The 26,372-nt window shown below is 38.2% G+C and overlaps 1 long non-coding RNA gene across 1 annotated transcript; it reads right to left on the bottom strand.

The window, feature by feature from the left end:
• Positions 1-34: 34 nt before the first annotated feature.
• On the bottom strand, positions 35-23,783 carry LOC118163466. Its single transcript, XR_004749070.1, has 3 exons — positions 23,773-23,783; positions 23,580-23,591; positions 35-201 (listed from the first exon to the last, which is right to left on the bottom strand). It is a non-coding gene; the product is annotated as an uncharacterized LOC118163466 (long non-coding RNA).
• Positions 23,784-26,372: the final 2,589 nt, after the last annotated feature.

The raw sequence follows: 26,372 nt of genomic DNA, 5'->3' as shown, positions 1-26,372 counted from the left end.
ACAAGGCTGTGCTCTGCTTGCATACACTCACTGAAGCAGGCTTCCTAAGGAAGTGTTCACAGCACTGAGACTGCCAGAGTTCAAGAAGCATTTGGACAACACTCTCAGAAATATGGTCTGATTTTTGGGTAGTCCTGTGTGGAGCCAGGAGCTGGACTTGATGATTCTTGTGCATCCATTCCAGCTCAGGGTATTCTATGACTCTACTTCAGCAGCGTGACAGTTTGTATTGAACTAAGTACTGTTCTTAGTAGTCTATTACTTTCTTCTTTGATTGCCATATCACTGTTGGTGCTTTTATTATTATTATTTATTTATTATTTATTCCTGGCTTGATCACACATCCTCTTTGCTGAAATCATGTTTCATAAGTTTCTTAAATGCTTAGCATCTTCTAGGAGCCCAAATCATCTGAGCCTTGCCTTTTTCCCCCTTATTTAAATATATGTTTAGAATTCTATTGTTGCATTCTTTAGTTTTTCATTCATCCCAGTATTAACGCTATTTAAAGTCAAAATTCTTCACATCAGTTCAGATTTTCTTTGTTAGGGGATATAAGCTGTATTCTTTGCTGTATTTTCTCTAGGAGTTTTTAGACCTTTGAAGCAGGAGTTCAGAATTAGATTATCAGGTATCTACTGCTTTGGGATGCAGAAGCTCTATCCCATCCATACTTATGGCATCTGAGTAGTCTGCTGCTCCATGGCCACTGCATCAGGTGATGCTGTCTCTGAATGCTAATAGCCTAATTTAATTATTTGAAGTTATTGTTGCTGGGCCCTTTGTGCTGGGTACAACAAAGAGGATGAACTTTGTGATGGTAATTAATGTATGTGCACTATCCAAATGACTCATGGTCAGGTCAAAGCATCATAAGAGCTGCTCCAGTTTGTACTAACTGAAACTTTCAGAGTGACCATAACTGAATCCACTTAAGACTGTTAATCCTCTTATGTACTCTTCCCTACCTCCATAGAAGAGAGTGTGTGCTGGAAACCAGCTGTGCCAGTGTTACAGCTACTTCAGTGACTTAGATTTGTTTTTTGTTTCTGCCAACATTTTTCTGTGGGACTGGGAAAAAATTAATTAATCTCTCCCTATTTTGTCTTTTTGGAAGTAGTACTGCAGAACAATATTAGAGAATCAAATGTAGAACAGAAATTATTCTGTTCATTACTTATTTATTAGTTGTGTACATGGAAACCCTGCTGTGCTGCATACATGGAAACCCTGCTGTGAATATCAGTCCAATAGTGACAGCCTTTTAATCTGCTTGTTTGTATATTGAACACTAAAAGCCTTTGGCCTGGCTTTTAGAAGCAATTTTGTCACTTGAACAAGCAAACAGCCATAAAAAAATACACCAGGTAGGCAACAGTAACGTATTCAGAGCTGGCACTAATCTCCCTAGATGCCTGAGCTCCCTAAGGCATCTGTGTTTCTACAGCTGGCATTTTCAAAGAAACCTAACTGTTGCTGCCAACAAATGAGCTGATGAGAGCCCTAGCACAAGTGGAAACCCTGGGGGCCATGGAAATAAGATTTGTAATGTAGGCAGGAGAATTTCTATCTTGCCATTAATGTCTGATTTCCTAAGTGTTCTCTGAGGGTCCTGAAGATGTGTTACTTGTCATGAGTGGAACAGAAAAATAAGGTAGACTGGCCAGAAACCTCCTGCTGTCTTGGCATGTAAACTATATGCCTGAGGTCTTGCATCTCCTTGCTGCATGTCCACGAGGAGAAGCAGATTACTTGTGCCAGGGTTATGCTGCTACTGTGGAAAATGTTAGTGATGCAACATCTTTTTTCTGTGTCCTGCCAATTCCTCTCTTCTGCTTGCACTCTTGGTGCACATACTAGCCTGCCATAGCATGTCTGTGAAATTTGGGCACTATGTAACAGCTGGATATGTTGATAAGAGAGTTATAGCCTGAAGGCAAAAGTGAGGATTATGCTTACTATATGAGCTTTGCTGGGCTTCTGGTGGCCTATAAAGTCTATGAAGTTTCTAATAAGTATTAGAAATCCATTGTTGCCTTTTCTCTTCCACAAATAATGTATTTGAATGGTGGAAAGCAGTCCTATGCCTAAAGTAGGGAAGTGTGCCATCATATTGCTTTCTTGCTTGATTTCTATTGTAGAAGCATCTAGCTTCTGACCTATGCAAACCGTTGTTTTGGGACAGTGTGAAAGCATCTGTTCTGTAGCAACATGGGAACTGGAAACAGCATCTGTGCAGTGGTTCCTGTCTAGTACTTAGGAATTACTGCCTTGCATATAGCAACATGTCCCTTTGCTGTTCTTATGTTGTGTTTTAACCCAGCATGCACCACATAGCTGTTCATGCACTCAACCATACCTACCCCAGGAGTTGAATGAGGGACAAAATCAGGAAAAAAAAAGGCAAAACTCATGGTTTGAGATAAAGACAGTTTAACAGGACCAAGAAAGGAAGGGGAAATATAATAATTATGAAAGAATATACAAAATAAATGATACACAATGTAATTGTGCAGCACCTGCTAACTGTTGCCCAGCCAGTCTCTGAGCAGAATGTTGTAGATACTCTTATTTTCTCTATGTGAAGATAATTTTTTCAACTTTTTTTTTTTTTTTTTGAGAATTTTTCGTCTTCAAAGCTGTCACTGGACACCATTTTTGCTGGTGACTATGCAGCAGCAGTAAAAGGGGATATTGTTATTGCAGGGGCTTCTATCAGAGGTATAAAATATACATAAAATTAGTTTGCAAAGATAACCCTTAATGTTATTTAAATGGTATTTTCAGTCCATGAATAAAATATTAAGTCTCATCATGTAAAAATAAATATTTTAATACTTTTAAAAAAGTAGATATTGATACAAGGGCAACAATTCCCACAAAGATGTACATTTTTAATTTGTAAATTATTGACTTAAAGTTTCATTTTAAAACTTACTATACAATTATTATTATTTTTTAAAAAAGTTTACCATTGCAGATCTGATATAAAAACAAGCAATGTTTTCCCATGTCTGTACTTAAAACAATAAAACAAAGAAACCCCTATTAAAATCTGGTAGCTGGAATGCCAAGTTGGAGCCTGGGGTACTTTTCATAATTGATTTATAAACTTCTGAATTTCACCTGCAAAAGGAGGTGAAAAAAAGTCTGAGATATTCTGGTTGACAGCAAGTTGAATATGAGCCAGCAGTGTGCCCTGGCAGCCAGGAAGGCCAAGCGTATCCCAGGGTGCATCAAGCACGGCATCACTAGTAGGGCAAGTGAAGTGATCGTCCCGCTCTACTCTGCGCTGGTGCGGCCTCACCTTGAGTACTGTGTGCAGTTCTGGGCACCACAGTACAAAAAGGACATTCAACTGTTGGAGAGTGTCCAGAGGAGGGTGACGAAGATGGTGAATGGCCTAGAGGGGAAGACCTATGAGGAGCGGCTGAGGTCACTGTGCCTGTTCAGCCTGGAGAAGAGGAGGCTGAGGGGGGACCTCATTGTGGTCTACAACTTCCTCGCAAGGGGCAGTGGAGAGGCAGGTGACCTAATCTCCATAAACACCAGTGATAGGACCCATGGGAATGGGGTGAAGCTGAGTCAGGGCAAGTTCAGACTAGATATCAGGAGGAGATTTTTCACTGAGAGGGTGGTTGCTCACTGGAACAGGCTCCCCAGTGAAGTAGTCACTGCACCAAGCCGGTATGAATTTAAGAAATGTTTGGTCTGTGCACTAAGTCACATGGTCTAAACTTTTGGGTAGACCTGTGCAGTGCAAGAAGTTGGACTTTATGGGTCCCTTCCAACTTGGGATATTCTATGATTCTATGATTCTTCCCCTTTCCTCTTTTTCTTCCTCCCACTTCCTCTGAATTATTTTGTATTCATTTTAGAATCTTTCTCAGCAGGGGATTTCACATACAAATTTCTCACTGCTTTAAAACCTTTCCTCCGATGCATATTTCATGATTTTCTTATTCTCAAAACCCCAAGCCTTCCTCACACAAAGTCCTGAGCACAAGCTACAACCCACTGTGGTATACCTATCAAGCATAAGATAATGACTTTCCAAAAAATTGCCCATGTTTTTAATGAGTGATCTGGTAAGCAAAAATAAAATTAAAAACATTTTTTTTTTTTTCAACACACACACAAAATCATATATAATAATTATCAGAAAGTTACAAAATATGGTTTTATGACAGCTACAGTTGGGGATATTTAAGACTTCCACAGTTTCTTGACAAGGTCATTTCTCTTCCTAAACCATCATTTGGAGTCTGTCTAATTAATTCAGCATTCCCTTAATCACACAAAGAAGGTGAATATTGATCATTTCTAATGACAGAAGTTCTAATGTTAGGGCGCTGAACTTGGGTTTGAAAAAAGCCAAGTTTGGTGCTGTTTCCACACCAATCTTCCAATTGAATGTGGACAAGTCACTATAATATATATATATACACTTACATACAAATATCTTTACAGGGATTTTGGTGTCTAATTTCTACTAAGGTCTAGAATCTTTGCTTCCAAATATAACCAGCAACTGGTAATTACTGCATTTTTATTCCTCAAAAAGTGTTAGAGGATTGATGAATTAAAATTTGATAACTGACCAACTAATTCTTAAAAATGATTCTTTAAAAAAAATTATTATAATTATAAATATTTTATGTATATATATTAGAAGAAAGAATCAGCACCTATCTGGAAATTTAATAATACTAGGCCAGTAATGAATGCATATCTGATTCAAGCATAAATGATGATGAGTTCACAAGTCTAAGCCTTAGGTCTTGGAAGCTAGTGATTGTCTACTGATTTCAAAATACTGCTTTAGAGTTTCAAAGCCTTTGCTCAGAAGTATCACAGAATTAAGCAGGCTAGTTGACTTGTCAGCTTGATTTAAGTCAAAGCCAAACCAAAGGAACACTATCCCTCTTCCTCACATGCTGTCCTACCTCTAAGTTCCATATGGCATAATGCATAACTAGGGAAGAGACTAAAAAGGCTGTTGTGAGCCAAAATTTAAGGTATTCCTACTTTGAACAATAACACTATTCCATATACATTGTGTTACGACAACTTCCGTATCAAATTTACAAATCTGACATAAATGATGATTGACCCCAACACCAGATCCTGTAAAGTTAGTCAAGAATGTAAAATTCAGTCTGCTCTTTCTCTTTGTCTATAGAGAAAATATAATATAGCAAAATATGGCTGACAAATGTTGCCTTCCTTCACACTGATCAGAATTTATTGTACTGAGTGATATTGCACAGGTATTACTAAGGGAAGAATTTGAACACAGTAGAATTGAATTTAGGTATATGTTTAGCTCTTCTGTAAGATCAGAACCCTGGGCAGATCGGTCTTCTGTTTTTCAGTCCAAATTGTGTTAGGTTTAAGGAAAAGCTGTATGCAAAATACATAGGAATAAATAGCTAAACAACAATTTCTATTTCCTGGCAACCAGTTATGTCACTCAAGGCTTAAGCCTTGAGTTTCTATCCCTACTCTAGAAGGACAGAATTATACAGAAAATAAGAATGCAGCAGACACTGCCAGAAGATAAATTAATCTGTTGAGCTTCACCCTGGATAGGAAGAACCCCCTGAGTCAGGTATATCCATTACCACCATGAGCTGCTATTTGTCACTGTCACTGATGAGAATTTCTGAGTGCTTATCCTATCTTACAGTAGAAAATCAAACAGGCTTGCTTAAACCAGTGTGGGTTAGTTTCACAAGTCTGACTGCACCACTGCTGACTAAAGCATTCACAGAATTAAGCACTTTGTGCCTGGACTAAGTACAACCAGTAAATGGTAAGTCCGTAAACTGTTTCACATCTGTATAGACTGGGTGACCCCAAAGGCATAATCAAACAGATTAAACAGCTACTAGAGCTTTTGTGAGCTCACTTGCTTGGCTTTGCACCAAAATGAACTAAGAGGGATCACATGTTCACTCAAATGGTTTTGATTTGCACTTTCTTTTCTCAGTCCAAGCTATATGCACCTTATTCCTTAGTGTAGTGGGTTTATGTGGCAAGGTTTTGGTAGCAGGGGGCCATAGGGGTGGCTTCTTTGAGAAGGATCTAGAAGCTGCCCCATGTTTGGTAAGGGCCCCACTGCTGACCAGAGCTGAGCCAATAAGTGATGTTGTTTGCGCCTCTGTGAGAGCATATTTAAGACAGGAAAAAAAACGCTGTGCCACACAGCAGCTGGGAGAGTGAGAGGAGTGAGGAACAGCCTTGCAGGCACCAAGGTCAGTGAAGAAGGAGGGGGAGAGGTGCTCCAGGTGCCGGAGCAGAAGTCCCCTGCGGCCTGTGGTGAGGACCATGGTGAAGCAGGCTGTCCCCCTGCAGCCCATGGAGTACCATGGAGGAGCAGGGTTCCACGCTGCAGCCCGTGGAGGAGACCACGGTGGAGCAGGTGGACCTGCACCGATGGAGACTGTGGCCTGTGGAAGACGCCTGCTGGAGCAGATTCCAGGGCGGACCTGCAGCCCGTGGAGAGGAGACCATGCAGGAGCAGGTGACCTGGCAAGAGCTGCTGCCCGTGGGGGACCCAGGTTGGAGCAGTTTGCTCCCGAGGGATGGACCCCGTGGTACGGACCCATATCTGGAGCAGTTCTTGGAGAGCTGCTGCCTGTGGGAAGCCCACGCTGGATCAGTTCAGCAAGGACTTCATCCCGTGGGTGGGACCCCACAGCACAGGGGACGAGAGTGACTGAGAAGGAGCGGCAGAGAAGAACTTCTATAGACTGACCATAACCCCCATTCCCCCGTTCCCCTGCGCCGCTTGGGGGGAGGAGGTGGAAGAGAGTGGATGGGGGGCGAAGGTGCTTTTGGTTTCTTTCCTTTGTTTCTGACTTCTCTAGCTTGTTAGTAATAGGCAATAAATCTTACTATCTCCCTATGCTGAGTCTGTTTTGCCCATCACAATAATTACTGCGTGATCTCCTTGTCCTTATCTCAACCCTTGAGCCCCTTTCATCGTATTTTCTCCCTGTTCCTCTTTGAGGAGGGGGAGTGAGAGAGCAGTTGTGGTGGAGCTCGGTCGCCCACCCGAGCAAAACCATCACACTGAATATCTGAACTTCTCAAGGAGCAATATAAGGTTGAGGTGCACCCTTTTGGAATACCCTAATGTTGTGGAGAATAATTAATTAAATCACATTTTCTCCTTATTTATACAGAAGGCTGGATTCTAAACACAGGAGGTGATGAGAAGGTCTAAGCCTCAGAGCACAGTGTATAAATAGAAATGAAATCTTAGTTAAGTTGTGAAAACAGAAAATCCTGTCTGCCTAACAAGCTCAGTACTTTCCAGACAGAACTTTCTTCTATCTTTGTAGCCTTTCTGCCTTTTTATATTTCATTATTTCCCCCACTAAGTGGACCATCAGCAGTAACAAAACCCAGTCTTCTGCCTAACTTCTGGAGTTCTTTACAGAAAATAAAGAACCCCCACATATAATTTTAGTAAAATTGCACATCACATATATTCCTAGCACCACAGACTCAACTGTGTATCTCACACATTTTTTGTTAGTGCCACTTGAATGAATAGAGTTTCTCTTTTTACATTGGCATAAAGTGGGAAGAGAAATGGTTGGTTAAAATCTGTAGTAGTATAAATTGAAGTTTATGAAAAGTTTGTGGAACTGCTAAAAAAAGTTATATTTAAAGATAAAACAAAACAAAACAAAAACAACAACAACAACTCACTTGTCACAGATTTTGTTTGAATTAGGAATACTTTTATGAACTAAAATGAAAGACTAACACTCCCCTAAAGCCCACATCCATTTGTTAGTGACTATTCTTTGGTGTAGTTCTCCTTTTTTTCTAAAAGTTGTCAGGAAAAGACTTCTCTTTACAGGACATCTGAACATTCTGAACATCTTTACAGGACATTCTGAACATCTTTACAGGATGTTCAGGAGCTGTTTTCATATAGGAAAATGACTTTCTTCTCTTTTCTTATATTGTGGATGAAGGCATAGTAATTCCTACTATTTTGTATTGAGGTTTCAGTTCTCTTGGGTTGTCAGTAAGAAAGACACAGACACTCCAAGATGTTTAACTAATTTACTGAGTGGAAATTGGAAATTACAGAAAAGGTGACAGCAATCTGATGTCCTTTCTGGTGTTGGGAATGCTGGCTGTTGCAGTTGTGAGAAACTATATGTGTCCAATAACACAGGCTCAGGTGAGGATCTCAGTGAAGTAACTTTTTTATTTGTGATTGCAATGGTGGGCATCCTGCAATCATGAGCGTACAGCAGAAGTGTTTCATAACCTTATATCCCCTATTTCACAACGCTTGATTCTTCCACTGTGTGATAAATGATTAAGTCCCAAATAGGATTTATGTGATTTATTAAGCGAATAGAGGCAAGCAAACAGCGCTGGGTGCACCGGGAGTCTCTGCTCTACCAGGACGCACACCTGTTACATCAGGTGTCTGATTTTTATGCTCCTAGACTAATACATATTCATCACTATTCCTAGAAAAGGCGGGGTTATTATAATTAGTTCCTGGAATCCAAACCCTCTCTGGACGCATGCGTAGCAGTCTCTGGTGGTCTTTCTGGGGGACTCTTGTGCTGAAGGCTCGTAGACTTCTTCCCAGGCTTTGTCCTTCGGTCGTCCTTCAACTCCCCCTTTCTCCTTATTTGGTGGATCTCTTTGCTGGTTATCAGAGGCTTGCGCAGCGTCCCATGCAAAAGTCTGGAGTTTCCTAAAAAAACTCCTTGGTCCTCTTATCTCCCAGACTAGAGTCTCAATGTTCGCCCTTCAAACCCTCTATTTACACAAATTGCTGGATCATTCCTTTGCATGATACAAGAACTATGTACACTAATCACTCTGTTTTTCTTAAATAGGAGCTTATATTTCATCATGCGGCCCTAGCATTGTTCCATACTGACACGAATCAAATAAACACATTTCACAACTGTTTCCTCATTGGCTGAGTACCACAGGTTCACAGCCTACTCAGTGCTTCTTACTATACCGTATATGTACAATTTTGTTTGACCAACCTTTACTTTCTCCTTTTCCACCCTTTTCCCCTCCTCTCCCCCTGCCACCCCACCCCCACCCCCTTTTCCCCTTGTTTTTGCTGATTCCGCAGCAGCTTGTCTTGTTTTTCTTAGCCATCCTCCTTATTTTGGGACAGTGGGACGTTCCACTCTCCTCTTACCTGCTTAACATATCCCCTACTGTTATGACTGCACAATAATTTTTGAGTATGCAAGGTTAGTGGAATTTGAAGAGTCCCTTGAACAATTTGTTTCAATACACTTGCCTCAATAAAGATATAGTTCCCAAACAGGTACAAATAATATTTCAGGTCTAAGACACAATGCACTATACTTATGATTGAATACATGTTAAATACACGTATATTGATTATGTATTCATGATTAATTAATTGATTAATTCTATTATATGGAATATTTACATTATGCTATGGAGGCATACAGCTTTGAAGTCATGGATACTCTTCCATAGCTGGTTGGTAAGTGGTCACAGGCTATTCAAAGTGCACCTGTATACATGAGAAGGAAGTAAACATGCCGATCATTGACTCCTTGTACAATAGTCTTCTGGCTGTAACTCTGCACCCACCAAATTATTACCAATGACAATATATAAAGGCAAATGAGAAATAGAGTTTTCAGAAAGAACAACTAAAATTGCAGAGGTGGAATGGAGATGTTGGCACAAGAATACCAACAGTGTAAGTTGATCTTGATATATATTTGGTGCTCTATTAATATATATATCGACACCATTTAAAATATTTATCAGTGACTGGTGCTATTTAATATCTTTAACCTATTTTTTGGAGACATGGAAAGTGGGACTGAGTGTAGCCTCAGCAAGTTTGCCAATGACACCAAGCTGCATGGTGCAGTCAATACACTGGAGGGAAGATATGCCACCCAGAGCGACCTGGCCAGGCTTGAGAGGCGGGTCTGTACGAACATCATGAAATTCAACAAGACCAAGTGCAAGGTCCTGACTGGGTCAGGGCAATCCCAAGCTCAAATAGAGGATGGGTAGAGAACAAATGGAGAGCAGGCCTGAAAGAAGGACTTAGGGATGTTTGCTGAGGAGAAGCTCAACATGAGTTAGCAATGTGTGTTTGCAGTCCAGAAAGCCAACCATATCCTGACTGCATCAAAAGAAGCGTGGCCAGCAGGTTGAGGAAGGTGTTTATCTCCCTCTACTCTGCTCTCATGAGACATTACCTGGAGTACTGCGTTCAGCTCTAGGGCCCTCAACACAAGGACATGGACCTGTTGGAGCAGGTCCAAAGGAGGGGCACAACAGGGCTGGAGCCCCCTCTTATGAAGACAATCTGAGAGAGCTGTTTTATTTTTATTTTTATTTTTCAGCTTGGAAAAGAGAAAGCACAAGGGAGACTGTATGCTGGCCTTCCACTACTTAAGGGGGGCATACAAGAATTACAGTTTCACATAATAATTTAGGTTGGAAAAGATTTCTAAGATCGTTAAGTCCAAACATTAACATAGCACTTCCAAGTCTACCACTAAGTGATTTTTTACATTAGACTAAGTAAGCATAAGCAGATAAGCATCCCTTCTAAACCAAACTATTATATGATTCTCTGTTATTTAACTAATAGAAAATATCAGAACTGTAAGAAAAATCACTATGATCTTTGGGGATAGTGACTGAGCAATACATAGGCACTCTATAGATTTGTAGAGGCATTCACATTCAATACATCTGTCTAACCAGGAAGGAGAAAAGAAAAATGGGTAATGTTTGTTGGGTGATAAATCCATCTTTGATAACTTTGACTTAAGAAGGAATACAAAACCATGTGGTCAAGAAGGAGGAAAGACAGATATTGCCAAAATAATTGCTGAAACCTCATGGTGTAAGGACGAGTAGAGGTTAGATGCAAACATTAAGCACAGATGCAGTCTGACAGAAAGCCTCTTTCTAAGTATTAAAGATAAAAAAGGAAAAGTGATAGTTCAGTTCAAACACTGTTGGATAATAACTGAAATTATTCTGAAGATGGCTGGGAAGTAAAAGAACATTTTTTCAACAATATCTACTGTGAATGCATTCAAATACCCTGTTTTAGAAGATATACTGTGTGGAAAATGACTGGTACTAGAATATATGACCACTGAGTTCCTTGACTGGTGAAAGTAAAAGGCAGAAACTCACACATTCAAAGAGTGCAGAATTAGGTCATCCTACTTTCCTCAGTGTAGTTTGCTAACTACTACTGGAAGGCTTCCTCTGAGGTATTAATATAGAGAACAGGCTTAATTACCACCTTTGACAAATAACCACATTTGAGAAAGGAGATGAATCTGTGTATAAAATGAAAAGGTGATACTATGCAACCAGGAATTTTTTGGATATTTTTTATATCCACGGTTAAGATATCCATGGATATTTTTTTGCTCTGGTGGCTAGTTGGACAAATAGTGCTACAAAACTAATTTATGTCTGAGGGTATCTGGTCATTTCTTTACTGGATATTGTAAGAATGACAAGTTTTTGTCCTCATATGAACAGAATAATCTTATTTGCACCTAGCCAGTGCTTCAGCCAGTTGCTTTTCATCCAGATGTTATTTTCAGCTAGTTGTTGAGGTTAGGTGTTGTTTTATGCTCCTTATAAAATAAATTTTGTGTTATCATTGTCTATTCAGCATTTCAGTTGGTGCTGCCTCAAAATGCATATAAGGACTTTTAGACAGGTGTTAAACAAGATAAGAATAAAGCTTGCAGGACTCTATAGTTGAGGTGCTGCATGAAAGAACCATTCAGACAATCATACTCTGAGCTAACTTAGAGAAGAAATTGTGACATGATTCTTCTCTTGCTTTCTTGCAGCTTTAGAAGTGGGGCCAAAATATATGAGAACAATTATTATGGAACACAAGGGAAGGTCCAACAGAATGAGAACCACAAAATTTACCCACTGGTTCCTGCAATGGAAAATCTTATTACACCCTCATAAATCTTTAGGCACTTATACCTCTGCAATCACCCTCCCACATTGTATGAAATCCACAGTAGAGTTCTCAAACATTGTTATAAAATCTAAGAGGATCATTAGACATTAACAAAGCTATGGAGCTTTCAAAACATTTAGAGTAACTAGCCCACAGATTTGGAAAATACACTTACATGCAAGAACATAGAATCATAGAATGGTTTGGTTTGGAAGGCACCTTAAAAATCACCTACTTTTAAAGGCACCTGCCGTGGGCAGGGACACCTTCCACTAGACCAGATTACTCAAAGCCCTGTACAATCTGGCCTTGAGCACTTCCAGGGATTTGGCATCCACAGATGATATGGGCAACCTGTTCCAGAACCTCACCACCCAGCCAGAACTTCTAGTAAAATAACTTCTCGTAAAGAACTTCTTAATATCTAACCTAAATCTACCCTTTTTTAGCTTAAAGCTCCTTTCCCTATCACCAAACTCCCTAATAAATAGTCCCTCCTCAGCTTTCTTGTAGCTCCCCTTTAGGTACTGGAAGACTGCTATAAGGTCTCCCTTATAGCCTTCTCTTCTCCATGCTGAAAAAAAAAATAAATAAAAAATCAGCTCTCTCAGCCTGTCTTCATAGGAGAGGAGTTCCAGATCCTTGATCACCTTTTCAGCCCTCCTCTGGACTTGCTCTAGTACTGCTATGTCCTTCTTTTACTGGGGGACCCAGAGCTAAATGCAGCACTCCAGATGGGGTCTCATGAGAAAAGAGCAGAGGGGGAGAGTCACTTACCTCAACCTGCTGGCCACGCTTCTTTTGATGCAGCCCTGCATGCATGTATATTTTTGTTGAAAATAAGATACATATTTTACATTTTAATGAACTGTGAAATGTTTTTCTCTGCATTTATAAAAGCTAAACAATTATTTCTTGATCAGATATAGTACATGCATGTATTTTTGAAAACATTCTGTACCACAAGGAACACTTTATACTAAATATTTGTATATGAAAGAAATCATGAGTAGCTTAAAATTAAGGAAAATTATAAAATCTATTAGAATAATAATAATTGTTTTCTATGTGTCCTAATGGAGGATCAAATCGTTAATCCATAATAGAAACACATATAAATTACAATTACTTTCGGTACATCTCATGATTTCACCGGTAGATGGCACTGAGGGAATGGTGATGGCTGTTTGGATGAAGACTGGCGTTAAGTACCTCATATTCCACCAAACAGACTACAAACAATTTTTGTCTCCCACTGGTTTCACCAGTTTAATCCTGTCATACTATGAGTCAGATTTTCCAGTCATACTTACTACTGCCAATGAAGGATATACTGAAACTGCTGACACCAAGTACCTCATGTAGGTTACGTTATAGAAATAATAATCTCTTATATTAAATTACTTGCTTGCAGAAGATGCCTTTTTTTCCAGCAAGTTTTCAGTCATAATATTTACCTAAATACCATCAGCTCACATGTTTACTTCTTGGATGAGCTGTCTAACTGAGATAACAGTCACTAGAGTATTGAACAGTATTCACAGTGAAATTCAAGTCAGCCCTTCATCTCCCAGACTGTCACTGAAACTAGTTGTATTTTAAAAGGGTCTTCTTCTGCCCAGGTAACACATTTATTTCCACAGTGCAGCAGCTTTTCTGAAGAGTGAAATGAGCTTTTTCTGAGTGCCAGTCTTTGAAACTCATTTTGGGCTCCAGGAGCCAGGTAGGGTTCTTTCCAGATAACATACCAGTAACAAAGTTTCTGAGGGCCAAATTATGCCCTTAGTGGTACCTGTGCAATTGTTTTGCCTGCAAGGCATTTGAACAGGTGTAGCTATTGGGATGTAGTGAGCAATTCTGCCAATGATGCTCAAGATGGAATAGTATCCAGCTGTCTCAAATAGTTATGTTACTTCTGCAGGGCTAAGAGAAATAAAAAAGCAGTAAGTGTTTATTTTTGTCACTAAAGTCAGTAGATATAAGTCTAAAGACACATGAGATTAATCTACTCAGGAAAATGATGCCATCATTACCTTAGTCTTTTTCCACAGAAAAATTAATCTTCACAATTATTTTGTGATAGCTGAAATTTGTAGCATACTATATGCATCCTCTGATGGCCTCTGACACACTCTGACCATCATATATCTCCTTACAATTGTCAAATATATTCTTACATAAAGTTTTCAAATTCAAAGATTGTAAATATATCTACTACCCACTTAAAGGGTAGCCCACAAAAATGTTAATCTTGATTGGGAATTCGTTCCAGGCAATATTGTATCAGAGGAATGGGAAGTCGAGCATCAGAGGTTTACTTCATTGAGTACATATACTGGAAAATAAATATTTTCCTTTAACACATTACTAACATTGGCTACAAAGTACTGTCCAAGCATGTACTGAAAGAAGGGGGTTTGTGAGCTAGAGTCTGTCAACTTGAAAAGTAAACCAGCCAGTGGTACTGGATTAACAGTCTAAATGGCAGAGTGAAACCTAATTGGGCCCTGCAGCACTTCTACTGATGGATGGCAGAACTAACCTGCCTTCATAGGCAGAGGTCAAAGATCTGTCTGAGCCCAAACGGTTCACTGGTTTAATTGGTTCAGGCATACCAGCTTTTCTAGCCAGCAAAAAGCAAGCGAGTGATAAGGCCAGCAGCATAATTGACTGCCTTTGGCTCCACAGAATAAGCAATCAGGCACCCATTTATGGCTGGGTCAAATGATGACAGACTTCAGGAAGAATTTGGAAGGACTTTCAATCAAGTAGACTGTATCTGCAAAAGGATGCTGTAATGACCATCATGCAGATGCTATATCCCTTGTGATATTGCAGTCATATCTGTAGTCCTTTAGCCACAGTTTTCCCGCTTCCTTTGGCCAGGTCAAAGATCTTTCATTTGGGGACTCAACTTACACAAGTCTCCATCTGTTAATAGATATCAGAAGAGTAATGATACTGAAGAAGACTATAAAGCAACCAGCACCAGCCACTGTCTCAGTGCTGTGGCATTTTCTGTTTCCAACAGAGATTCTGGATTTTGTTCTATGCTACCGCTAAATACCCTTCCCCTCTGAAGCATGGGATGTGAACTAGTGCATATTATTTCTTTTATTTATTTATTTATTTATTTTTTTCATGGATCAGGCCATAAATCACATATTTTGGATTCAATATAATTTCATAAATTGTTTTATTTTGCTTGATAAAAAAACAAAAAATAATCTCTCATTGACAGAAAGGGAAATCTTCTAGACAATCCAAAGTTTTATTAAATACTCCAAAAATTAATTACTTTTACTATTCATTAAATACATTCAGAGCATAATGAAATTTACAAATAAAATATACTTATACTTAAATTATAAAATAAGAGTTACATTGTTTCAAAATTAGCAGTTACTATTACTGATCTTTTTACTCCTTATTTCTATGTTAAATATCATCATAAAACACTACTTCACTACTTTCTTTGACAGGACAAGAGGTAAAGGGTCCAAACACACTTTTTTTTTTTTTTTTTTTTTTTTTTTTTCACTGTGTGGGTGATGCGACACTCACATAGGTTGTCCAGAGAGGTTGTGGAGTGTCCATTCTTGAAGATATTCAAAAGCCATCCGGACATGGTCCCAGCAAGCAGCTGGGACATGCTGGGCAACCAGCTCTAAGTGACTCTTGAGCAGGTGACTTGGACCAGGTGACCTCCAGATGTGTCTTCCAGCACCATCATTCTGTAATCACTGAACAGTCATGTACTGGCAAACTTCAGTGTGAGCCAGAGAGGCCCTTTAATTCTATCTGCTTTGCTGACTTTCACTCTCTTTAAGGATTTTGCGTCTTTCTAGCTAATATTTGCCTGATCAGTTTTGGATCACTAGTATATGCAGTGTTTTCCATCAAATGACTAGTATAATAACAGTTTTTTTTTTCCATTGCACCTTCAAGACCTTTTTTTTTTTTTTTTTTTTTTTTTTTTGCCTGTTAATAATGTAAAATGTTTCAACTCCTTCCATTTCAATCACCCGAAACACTGAAGTGTACATTTTCCCAAAAAGTATCAACAATTTTAGACTTGTTATTTCCACTTCTGGAGTGAATTTATTTCTCCTTATATTTAGAGATCACAGATCACAGAATCACAAGATCACAGAATGGTTGCAATCAGAGGGGATTTCTGGGTGCCATGTGATCCAACTCCCCTGCTCAGTAGGGCTACCAGAGCAAGAAAGATATTCACAACTGAACTAAAGAATTATGAAAGTTAAATTGAGTCTTATACTAAAAAAGAAATCCACAATATTTAATTACTAGATAATTTTTAGACTAACTTATTGAGGATCCTTGTCTACTTGAAACATGACTTCACAGTATTGAATCAGCTACAGGGTTTATCTAGTTTAGTATCCATAGAGAACACCTTTTCCTCATTCATTCTTAACATTTTTGTTTTTCTAAGTGCAGTTATACATCAAGACTCTTTTCACATTAAAATTTTGCAATAGTGGTTAGATAATTTGCTTAATTGTCTCGATGATCCAATAATGAATTTTGAATCTTGCTAAATATTCATGCAGGTCTTTTCCTTCCTTCAAAGATAGTTTCTATGTATCGATATTCAATACAAAAAGCATTGTTGTTTTTTCTTGTGTGTGTGTGTTTCTGTTGTTTGTTTGTTTATTTTTGTCAATTTGCCCATCCACCTAGCTTCTCTATGTCCCTCTGATGAAGCTGACAGTACAGCATGGACTTGTCCATCCTATGCATCTTTCTGCCATCTGCAAATGTTGCTTCTCACTACTCATCCTCTTTCCAGATCATTAAGCATCATGACACCTACTCTTGAGCCTTGAGGCCCCTACTATTAACCTTTTGATAAGACTGAAAATTGACTATTTAATCCCACTTTCTACTCTCTGTCCCCAAGCTAAGTTTTGATCCATGTTACAAATTTGGGCTATGACACATCCCAGTGAAGTGAATGGAGGTGCTATAAAGCTTGAAGCTAGGTACGTGCTCAAGCTTCCTGTTGAACTCCAGCAGACAGAAGTCCTAACTTATAACCGATAAAAATGGTTTTCAAGTTATGAGAATAAATATTTCCAAAGCAGAGTTTCCAAAGCAGTCTGAAAAACTTTTTTTTTTTTTTTTTTTTTTTTTACTTTTTTCTTGATACAACTGCCTGCATGTAACTGGAGCAGCTACTAGCTGCTAATATTCTGTTAGTGAGAAAATCATGAAAAATTTAAAAGAAAGTGAGAAAACAATGCAAAATCTTAAAGATTCCCTTATATAAACCTGAAGCTCACTATTTTTTTATTACTTGATGAAAAAGAAAGAAGAAAACATGCTCATTTTTGATAGTTTCCCAAAGCTTGAGTTAGCTGGGTTTACATATAGAATCTTTTTTCACTTCATGGCTGCACTCCATGGCAAATAAAGTTGTGTTCCTCAGAATCAGGAACCAGCAATTCTGAAAATAATTAGGTCAGTGATGTAGAACTACAGTCTGTATTATATTGGACCAGAAACAAGCTTTGGTGGGATTTTTATTTTTATTATATTATTTTTTATTGGAGAGCACTTTCTTCCTGATAAAGAAATGTAAATAAAGTAAAAAGTAAATACATCTATGACAGCCTAACATTTCTGAACTGTAGAGTCAGTCTTATAACAGGGATGGTTCTTTATTCCAGTACATTAACAGGACTTAAGTCACATAGTCTTAGCATGTTGGCTCCAGACCTCTCTGTTAGAGTCCACTTACAATAAAACATTTTATGCAAGATCTTTTTCTGTGTCTGACTTTTCAGTGCTAGTACACAAACAGAAACATTGTCTCTTTCTTGTGCAGTTTCTGTATGTATTTTTTCTTTCATTTCCTCATAATATTTTTGTTGTTTTCTGTGTAACAGCATTTGTTTTCTTTTTCTTTTTTTTTTTTTCCTTTACTTCTCAATATTTCAGCACCTTAATTTCCTGTAGTAAGACATCTTGTACAAGTCAATACAGTTGTGACTTTCTGTATAAAAAGATCTAGTTAAATCTGAAATAATATATCTCACGTGTCTTTTGACAGAATTGAATGCTCTATAAATGCAGAAGAATGTGTATTCTTAACTCATGCTGGTTATCCCTTGAAAACTACCAAAGTGGAAAAGCTTCAGGAAAGACAATGAAATTTTAAAAAAGTTGTTAACCTGATAAAAAATTTCATATCTCCCATAATTGCCAGCTCAGTTAGTTTTACGATTATTAAATTGACAAAATCCATTATCTTAGAAATTATATTTTCCCTATTATAAATAAGACTACATGTTTTAAGATCATATTTAAGATCAAATGTTTTTCCCTAGAGAAGCTGTATCAGTAAAGGACTTTGCAGAGTATCAGTAAGCTACAATTATTTTAACCTTCTTATTAACAGTGGACACCAAACCCTCAGAAATGAGAAAGATCTTATAGGGGTAGCTTTTCAAGTCACCAACCAAGTATCAGATGATGTTCTCATAAACCTCTGCTAGATAGATTTTTCATCAGTCCAAGGGGAAAAAAATAAAAATCAAGCCCCTTAGACTTCAAATTTGGGGCTTCAAACATATAAACTGTTGATCTTTATGGCAATTATGCTCAGAAACTCAGCAAATACAGAGATTCATAGAGCCAGGCATATGCAAACTAAGAAGGGCAGAGGCCACTAGGACAGGCAGTCATGGACCTCATTTGACTTGGTTACATTTCCATAACTCAGGAGGAAAGCTTATCAGACGATGCTTGAAGGAAAGCATAAGGTGAGACTGGATATGTCTGTGGGCTGATTATTTTAAAAGCCCTTTGCCTGCTGTTTTGTTCCAATTGCTGAACAAACAAGCTCACAAACCCTCTAACAACTTTGTTTTAATAGCTGCTGATCAGCAATGTGACGCTGGGATTTCAGAAAGTGGTTATGAGAGACAATCACTGGGGTAAGAATTTACATAAACAGAAAAAAAAAAAAAAAAAAAGGGAGGGGGGGGGGGTTGGGGGGGTGAGGGCAAAAAGCCCTATATCTGTTTTGAGGAATGGGCACAGTATTCGGGATGCAGTCTCTCATTCACAGAGACTGCTAAAGCCAGGACTGTAAAAGCTAGGAGACTGCTAAAACCAGGAAGGGACTATGTCACTTGTTACATGCCCAATTTCTTATAGTCTTTCCCTACCCTGGGCACAGGATACTAGAATACATATGTTGCTATGACTAGATGTGTCAGTATTTTATATTCAGTCTGAGTGAAGAATGTTTAAATTCTACCCAAAGACAAATAAAGACCAAAAATTTCAGGAATTTAGTCAGAGATACTGAAAAGACAAAGGTGCAGCTAGCTCAGTAACAGTGGCAAAAGGGCAAAATATTGTTTTGACATTTTCTTTTGATGCATGCTGGTACATATGTTTTCACTTCGCAACATGCTGCCTCTGCTATTTTAGTTAGAAAGCTGAAACTGCCTCATCAGTCATAGCCATTCCCTTAATAGCCCTATAATTCCTTATTTAACACTTTTATTTTTTATTTTTTCCCCTGAGTGCTCTGCATTATGCTTAACTAAAGTCTCATCTTTCTGTCTCGTTATTCCTCAAAATAGAAATGGAAGAAGGATAGTATAATCTAGTATTAATGACCAGATCAATAAAAACAGTCATACCATAGGAGTGAAAATGAAATCCTGCCCATTTTCCTCCCCACCAGAGAGAGAACCAGTTCTTCAAACAGATAGCCAGAGTAGAATAACTAGGAGTATTAGGAAGCTAACCATGGGGAGATGAAAAAATGTAGCTTTATCACATCTCCAGCCACCTGCACTTAGAACCTGCATCCTACTCATAATTTATAAACTATTATTGGCTTTTATCCTTTTCATCTAGAACTGTCATGTATTAAAGCTGATGGTGGAGAAAAAAAAAAAAAAAAGTATTACTGAAATTCCTAAAAGTGGAAACATAAGAAAATACAGATTCAACTGAAGATTTTCTCAAAGTCAAGGGCTCCTTTTATATTACTCAAATAAATGTGAAAAAAAGTGGCTTTCTGTGTTCAGAGGAAAGGACTGGGGCATCCACATTTTAACTTGGCTGGACTCAGCTACAATATAAAACCACTACTTCTATGTTCAAAGCTTTTTATCCACAGAAAATCTGCAGCAATTTGAGAAGATGATGGTACAGGCTTATTCCAAAGGAGAGGAACTGACCAAAATGACAACTAAAGAACAAAGACAAAACAACTTCTTAGAACATGAAAGGGGAGGGGACTGTAGCACAGCAAAAAAAAAAAAAAAAAAAAAAAAAAAAAAAAAAAAAAAGGAAGTATTACTAAGGCAAGGACCTATTTTTGCAAGTTTGAACATGGTCTTTTCACTGCAATGAAACAATTTTTGGAGGAATTTTGAATCTTAAAAAAACTATATTGTTATTGTTTTGTATTGTTCATTGTTACACTACAGTACTCAATGCTATTTCTTATCCATTACTGCTTTCTAGCTGTAATGAATGACATTACACAAACTTCACTGTGTAAAACAAGGAAGCAGTTTTTGGTAAACAAACAAACAAACAAAAAACATACATGTGCAAATTAGAGACAAGAACAAGATGAGATCCAAAAGGTAATTATATTCTTAAATCCAATAATGCAACAAACCTATGTTTGAGTGTTCACTCAATAAAAAATTCCGAGGTTAAAGTTCTGTTAGGGATCATCAACTTAATTCAGTGGAGTAGGTCAGCTTCCACCTTTATTCCTTCAGCTGCTTGGGACTCATAAAATATTTGGGTGCTCAAATCTTGTGAGGGTGTCCAATGATTGTGAAGTTATGTTCCGTTAAAATCTGAGATAAACTAACAGGCTTGCATTTTACACAGAGCAGTGCAGCTGGATTCTTTACTCTTTCAGTGATGACAGTTGCTGCAGTGGCAATCTTTCACATAACAATCTGGGGACCAAAATATTCAACCAGAATGTCAGGGGCCTGGACTGGAGTTGCAGCTGTCCTTGTCTCAGGCAGCAAGCTATAGTGGAAGTAGCTGTTCCACCTCCAGGTTTCTTTTAGTAACATCTCAACTCAGCAGTGCGGATGATAATAAAAGAAGGAGAAAACCAGACAAATACACCTTTGTAATTTGAAGTTGAGATCCTTTCATATACTACTCTTTCTTTCCAATGATATTTATGCATTTTCAATAGTAATACTTTTAATAAAAAGTATGCATTTAATCCCAAGGTCTGGGACCACATTCACAGAATCACAGAATCATCTAGGTTGGAAGAGACCTCCAAGATCATCTAGTCCAACCTCTGACCTAACACTAACAAGTTCTCCACTAAACCATATCCCTAAGCTCTACATCTAAATGTCTTTTAAAGACCTCCAGGGATAGTGACTCAACCCATTCCAATTCCAATCCCAATTCCAATTCCAATTCCATCCCAATTCCTGGACAGCCCATTCCAATGCCTAACAACCCTTTCAGTAAAGAAGTTCTTCCTAATATCCAACCTAACACTGGAATAGGCTGCCCAGGGAAGTGGTTGAGTCACCATCCCTGGAGGTCTTTAAAAGACATTTAGATGTAGAGCTTAGGGATATGGTTTAGTGGAGAACTTGTTAGTGTTAGGTCAGAGGTTGGACTAGATGATCTTGGAGGTCTCTTCCAACCTAGATGATTCTGTGATTCTGTGATTGTGTGATTCTAAACCTCCTACTTTCCCTGTCACATGCAGAGAAGTGTCTGTAGTCTAATATTTAGTACACTCACATAGGAAACAGAAGATGTGAGGTTAAATTTGATCATGCTGAGCAGAAAAATGACCTTGGGTCTTTAGTTTTCTGAGCAAGTGCCCTGATCAAGGGACTAAAATACCAGAGGTCAGCAGGAGAACTACAGTTTCTTCATTTTGAGGAAAGTGGAAACTGCACCTTCAGTCTTTGTACAGCCTGTGTGTGCTACAAAAGCACTGAGTATGTATAGCTGGATTAGGGGCTTTATAGGATATTGGCAGTCTATCTCCCATATCCTGACTTGATTAACTGAGCCCAGTGGTCTGGGGGTGTTGTACACGTGCATTGATGCAGAAGTCATGGTGCTTTCAGGATCTTTCAAGTCAGAAAGGGACATGTCTGTGGCACTGACATGCTTCTAGGACACTATTCAGCAGCTGAGCACTTTCTTGTTTTGATTTTTTAGTTATTTTCTGTACAACCCAAAAAGCCATTTTAATGCCCTGTTGAGTTCTTGCCCCTTACTGTTTACAGATCTTTTCTCCAAGCTTCTGTAATGAAGGATGGATAGAAATTGGGCAAGTCCTTGCCACGCATAAAGTAACTAGACTAGATAGTTCTTCATCTTTCTATCTTCCCTCCCACCCCCCTCCCCTTCCCCTTTCCCCCAACTTCCCATTTTCCACTTTCGGCTGTTTAGGTGGTATTGATATGAATAGATATTTAAGGTCATTTGCACAGTAACCTGGAGACTGGACAAAGATAGCAATACTTGTTGCTTTTTTATTCAGTTAGCAGGATTGTGTTTTCCACTTGGTTTTGTGGAGTGCAACTTTTCAGTGAAGCATCTCTTAGTACGATTATGATCTTTTCATCTGCAGAATAACCTCTGCAATCAAAAATCAATACTCATGCAATGGGCAAATCAGACTGTTCCTGCCCACAAGTATCTGCAGCATTATGTTTTAAGCAGTTGTTGATTTGCTTTGATTTGGAAAAATGGCTTGTCTGCAGAACTTTGTATGTATTTATGCACATGGTAGTTTAAGCTGTAGTAAAAAATGTCAGAGCTTTAAAACTATAATCTAAAACGAGGGACAGGACAGATTTCTAGTTTCCAAATGACAAATGACATTTCCACTCTTAGTCTCAGAAAAGAATACTTCTATCTTGTCTCACAGTGGAGACATTTTGATAGAGGCTGTTTTAAAGGCTTTTATGGAACTGTCTTTGTCTTAGCTAATTGAATTCCTGGTAAATATTGCACCTGGCTCTACAGACAAACAGCTATTAAGGACAGTGCTGCTATCACTGGTATCACCACCGATAAAAATAAAAAATAAAAAGAATCCCAATTCCTATTTCTGTAACACTACAGAATGGATAAGCACACAGATATTGTTTCCCATAAAGTTTATATTGATTGTCATCTGGGATAGCCAGGATATATTTTACATTAATACATGTAATGATAATCTCTAATTCATGTAGAATTCAACATAAAATCATCATCTGGATTCACTCTTGCTTCACATTTTAAAAAAGAAACAAATCCACTAATGTGGATAAATGGATGCATTCATGACTCACACCTGAAAAGCAAGCCTGACGCAGACTTGGATCAACACCATATTAGCATTAAGTGTACATAAATAGCTGCACATATGGAAGCAATCTGCAGAACAGAAAGAGAAAAACAGAAGTTTATTAATCTTTAACAATGCAGGAGCTATTTACGGATGTCATCTTTTGTGACAGTTATTAGGTAATATATGCACATATGTATATACAATGGACAGAGTGAGGCAGTGGACAATGTTTATGTACTTCAGACATGCATTTTGAGTTTTTCAGTCTTGCAGAGGCTTTATATGGTGATATTTGAACTTCCAGACATTATTTGTACATATCATTTCACTTCTGGGTATGCATACTAATAACTGCACATAAGAAGCATAGTAATTATTTAAAACTCAAAAAGTTTTACACACAGAAATACCTTAAAACAGACCTAATGTAACTGATGTAAGCATCCAGTAAGCTTCTTATTCTGATTTTACTCAGAGTTACAGAGTTCATATGTTGGATTTCTACATCTACAGTACTGCTACTACTGTCTTAAAGTGCCATTGTCAGCCTAGCCTCACTGGCATCAATTTTGGAAGCAGTGAAAGACATTTGATTTAATAAACACTTTTTTTTTTTTTTTTTTTTTTTTCCTGTGGTTGTTGGATTTTTGTGTAAATACTGAGAACTGGTGGGAGACAATCGTTCAGGTAAAATGGTGTCCAGTAACTAGCACAGCTGGCATCAACAGGACCAAAGGAAGGCAAAGACAGATGGCAGTTTAAAGGACAAGCCAGACTCACTGCCAATTGATAGCAGAGTATCACCACTTGTAGCAAAAGCATATCTAGCATCTAAGGGAATGAAAAGAAAAATGACAGATACACCTCAGTGTAAGAAAGAGACTGAAATCTCAGTCTGGAAGGAAGTAGACAGAGCAATATACTGCTGTAGAAATCTGTTTCAGATCTCCTGCTATAAATCACAGGAATAACAATATACCTGGAGGCTGAATTCAGACTGAGGTGCTGTTGGGTACAGGACAAGATGTTCAAAAAGAAAAATCAGCATTGCTCACAGGAGTTGTTAGCATTGTGTAATGTTAGTGCATTTTTAATCAATCAAAGAGGTGCTTTGGAAGAGACAAAGCTGGACATTCTCTGAAGACTGTTTTCCATCCACCTTGTGTTCACAGTTCAGGATAGACTTGATCTTACAGATGCTGAGCATTCTTGTGGGGAGTTATGTGTGATCAAGTCCCTCTGTTTCCATGGCAGTTAAGAGCACACAACACATGGTGGGAGGACTCTGCACCTTGCAAGATCAGGCCCCTGGGGCCTCATTTTTGTGAAGCAAGCTTCAGCTGGAAGTGGCACGAATAAGCTCTATCTACAACAGTTCAAAATGTTGTTAATATCATGACACAGCCTCAATTCTGCTGGCACCATATACTAGTCTTTAATTAAAAATGTCTTCACATTTTTCACATCTCTGCAAGAATGGGTCTTTTACTACAGCCCTCTTAATAAGGATTATTTGTCTGGAATGATGCATCTTACAGCCTGGAGGCAATTTGCTGCTGCTGCTTCTGTTTTCTTTAGCAGTGGAAGCTGGCAGCAATACACCCCACTGTGCAAGGGAGGAGGTCTGCCAAGCTCTGCGGCCAGGAATAGTGTGGTAGGAGCAGAGGCTCAGCCTTTCTCCAGGGGCATCTACTTCATAGCTTGTCAGGCAGTGATGGGGCTTTTGATCCTGCAGCCTGCTTGATACCAGAGTCGATGTTTTGCTTTCGATATACAAGAAGCAAGCATATATTACCAGTCTAAAAGGCTTTAATTTTAGATTAAAGGTAGCAGCCAAACAAGGAAGAATAAAAGAGCCATCTCCTGGAGACACAATTCTTTTATGTCTGTAAATGACCTAGCACACTTCTGGGTGTTGTGTATGAGCAGTACAAAATGAAATATGTTTTTACCATGTACTGCAGATGTGGGACAGTAAAGCAAGTCAATAGGAAACAATGTTATTAATTTCTACATGCAAATATTTCAAGTTTTGCTTTGCTGCTGCTTTACATAATGCTATTTATAACTTGTGCTAAATTAAACTTCTTGTCAAGTTAGTCTATTTAATAAACTATTGCATTAATAGCACATACAATACGTGCAGTAATTCAGGGAAGAATGAATTTCCATTTACTTGAAACTATTTGTATGAAAGAAAACTTTCTCTGTAGATATTATCAGAAAACCATAAGCTTTGATACACATTTTAAATCATGTCATGTAATTTTATAAAATGTATATCCCAAATGTAGATCTGAGGAATTCATTGACGTGCAGAAAATATCTTCCTATGACATCTGTACAATTACATTGCAGCAAGAATTTGAGAGGGTGACATCTATCTATTGCATAGGCCCTATTTCTGTGTACAGACTTGATTTTTTCCTTAGAGTAGATTTATTAACTGTGCAGACCTAACACTCCAGTGTTGCATATGATTCATAAGGACTACTACAAATAGATACCATTTGACAGAACTTATTAGAAGAATTTGGAATGGTTTATCTAACTACAGATGCAGCATATTTTGAACAATATTTACCATGAAGTTTTCCATTACATTTCCTCTATAAACCACCTGTGCCTTAATATATCATTATTTACACGTTTTTGATCGTATATTAGATCTGGACAATTAAAAGTTATACAGCAGGTTTTATTTTCACTAGAGTATTCTTGTCTATGCCCTTACTTAGGTTTCTATAAACTTTAAATCTATTTATAAAGAAATAACTGGACTGCTGTTGTGGTTTAACCTGGCTCAGCACCACACAGATGTTCATTCACTCTCCCCAACATCAGTGGAACTGGGGAGAGAATCAGGAAAAAAATGAAAGCTTGTGGGTTGAGATAAAGACAGTTTATTAGGACAGGAAAGAAATGAAATAATAATAACAATAATAATAATAATAATACCAATAATAATGTGTGCAAAACAAGTGATGCACAATGCTATTGCCACCTGCTGACCGATGC

This window comes from Oxyura jamaicensis, chromosome 3 (assembly GCF_011077185.1).
Source record: "Oxyura jamaicensis isolate SHBP4307 breed ruddy duck chromosome 3, BPBGC_Ojam_1.0, whole genome shotgun sequence".
In the NCBI taxonomy this organism is placed as follows: Eukaryota; Metazoa; Chordata; class Aves; order Anseriformes; family Anatidae; genus Oxyura; species Oxyura jamaicensis.
This window is presented reverse-complemented; position numbering and strand designations above follow the sequence as displayed.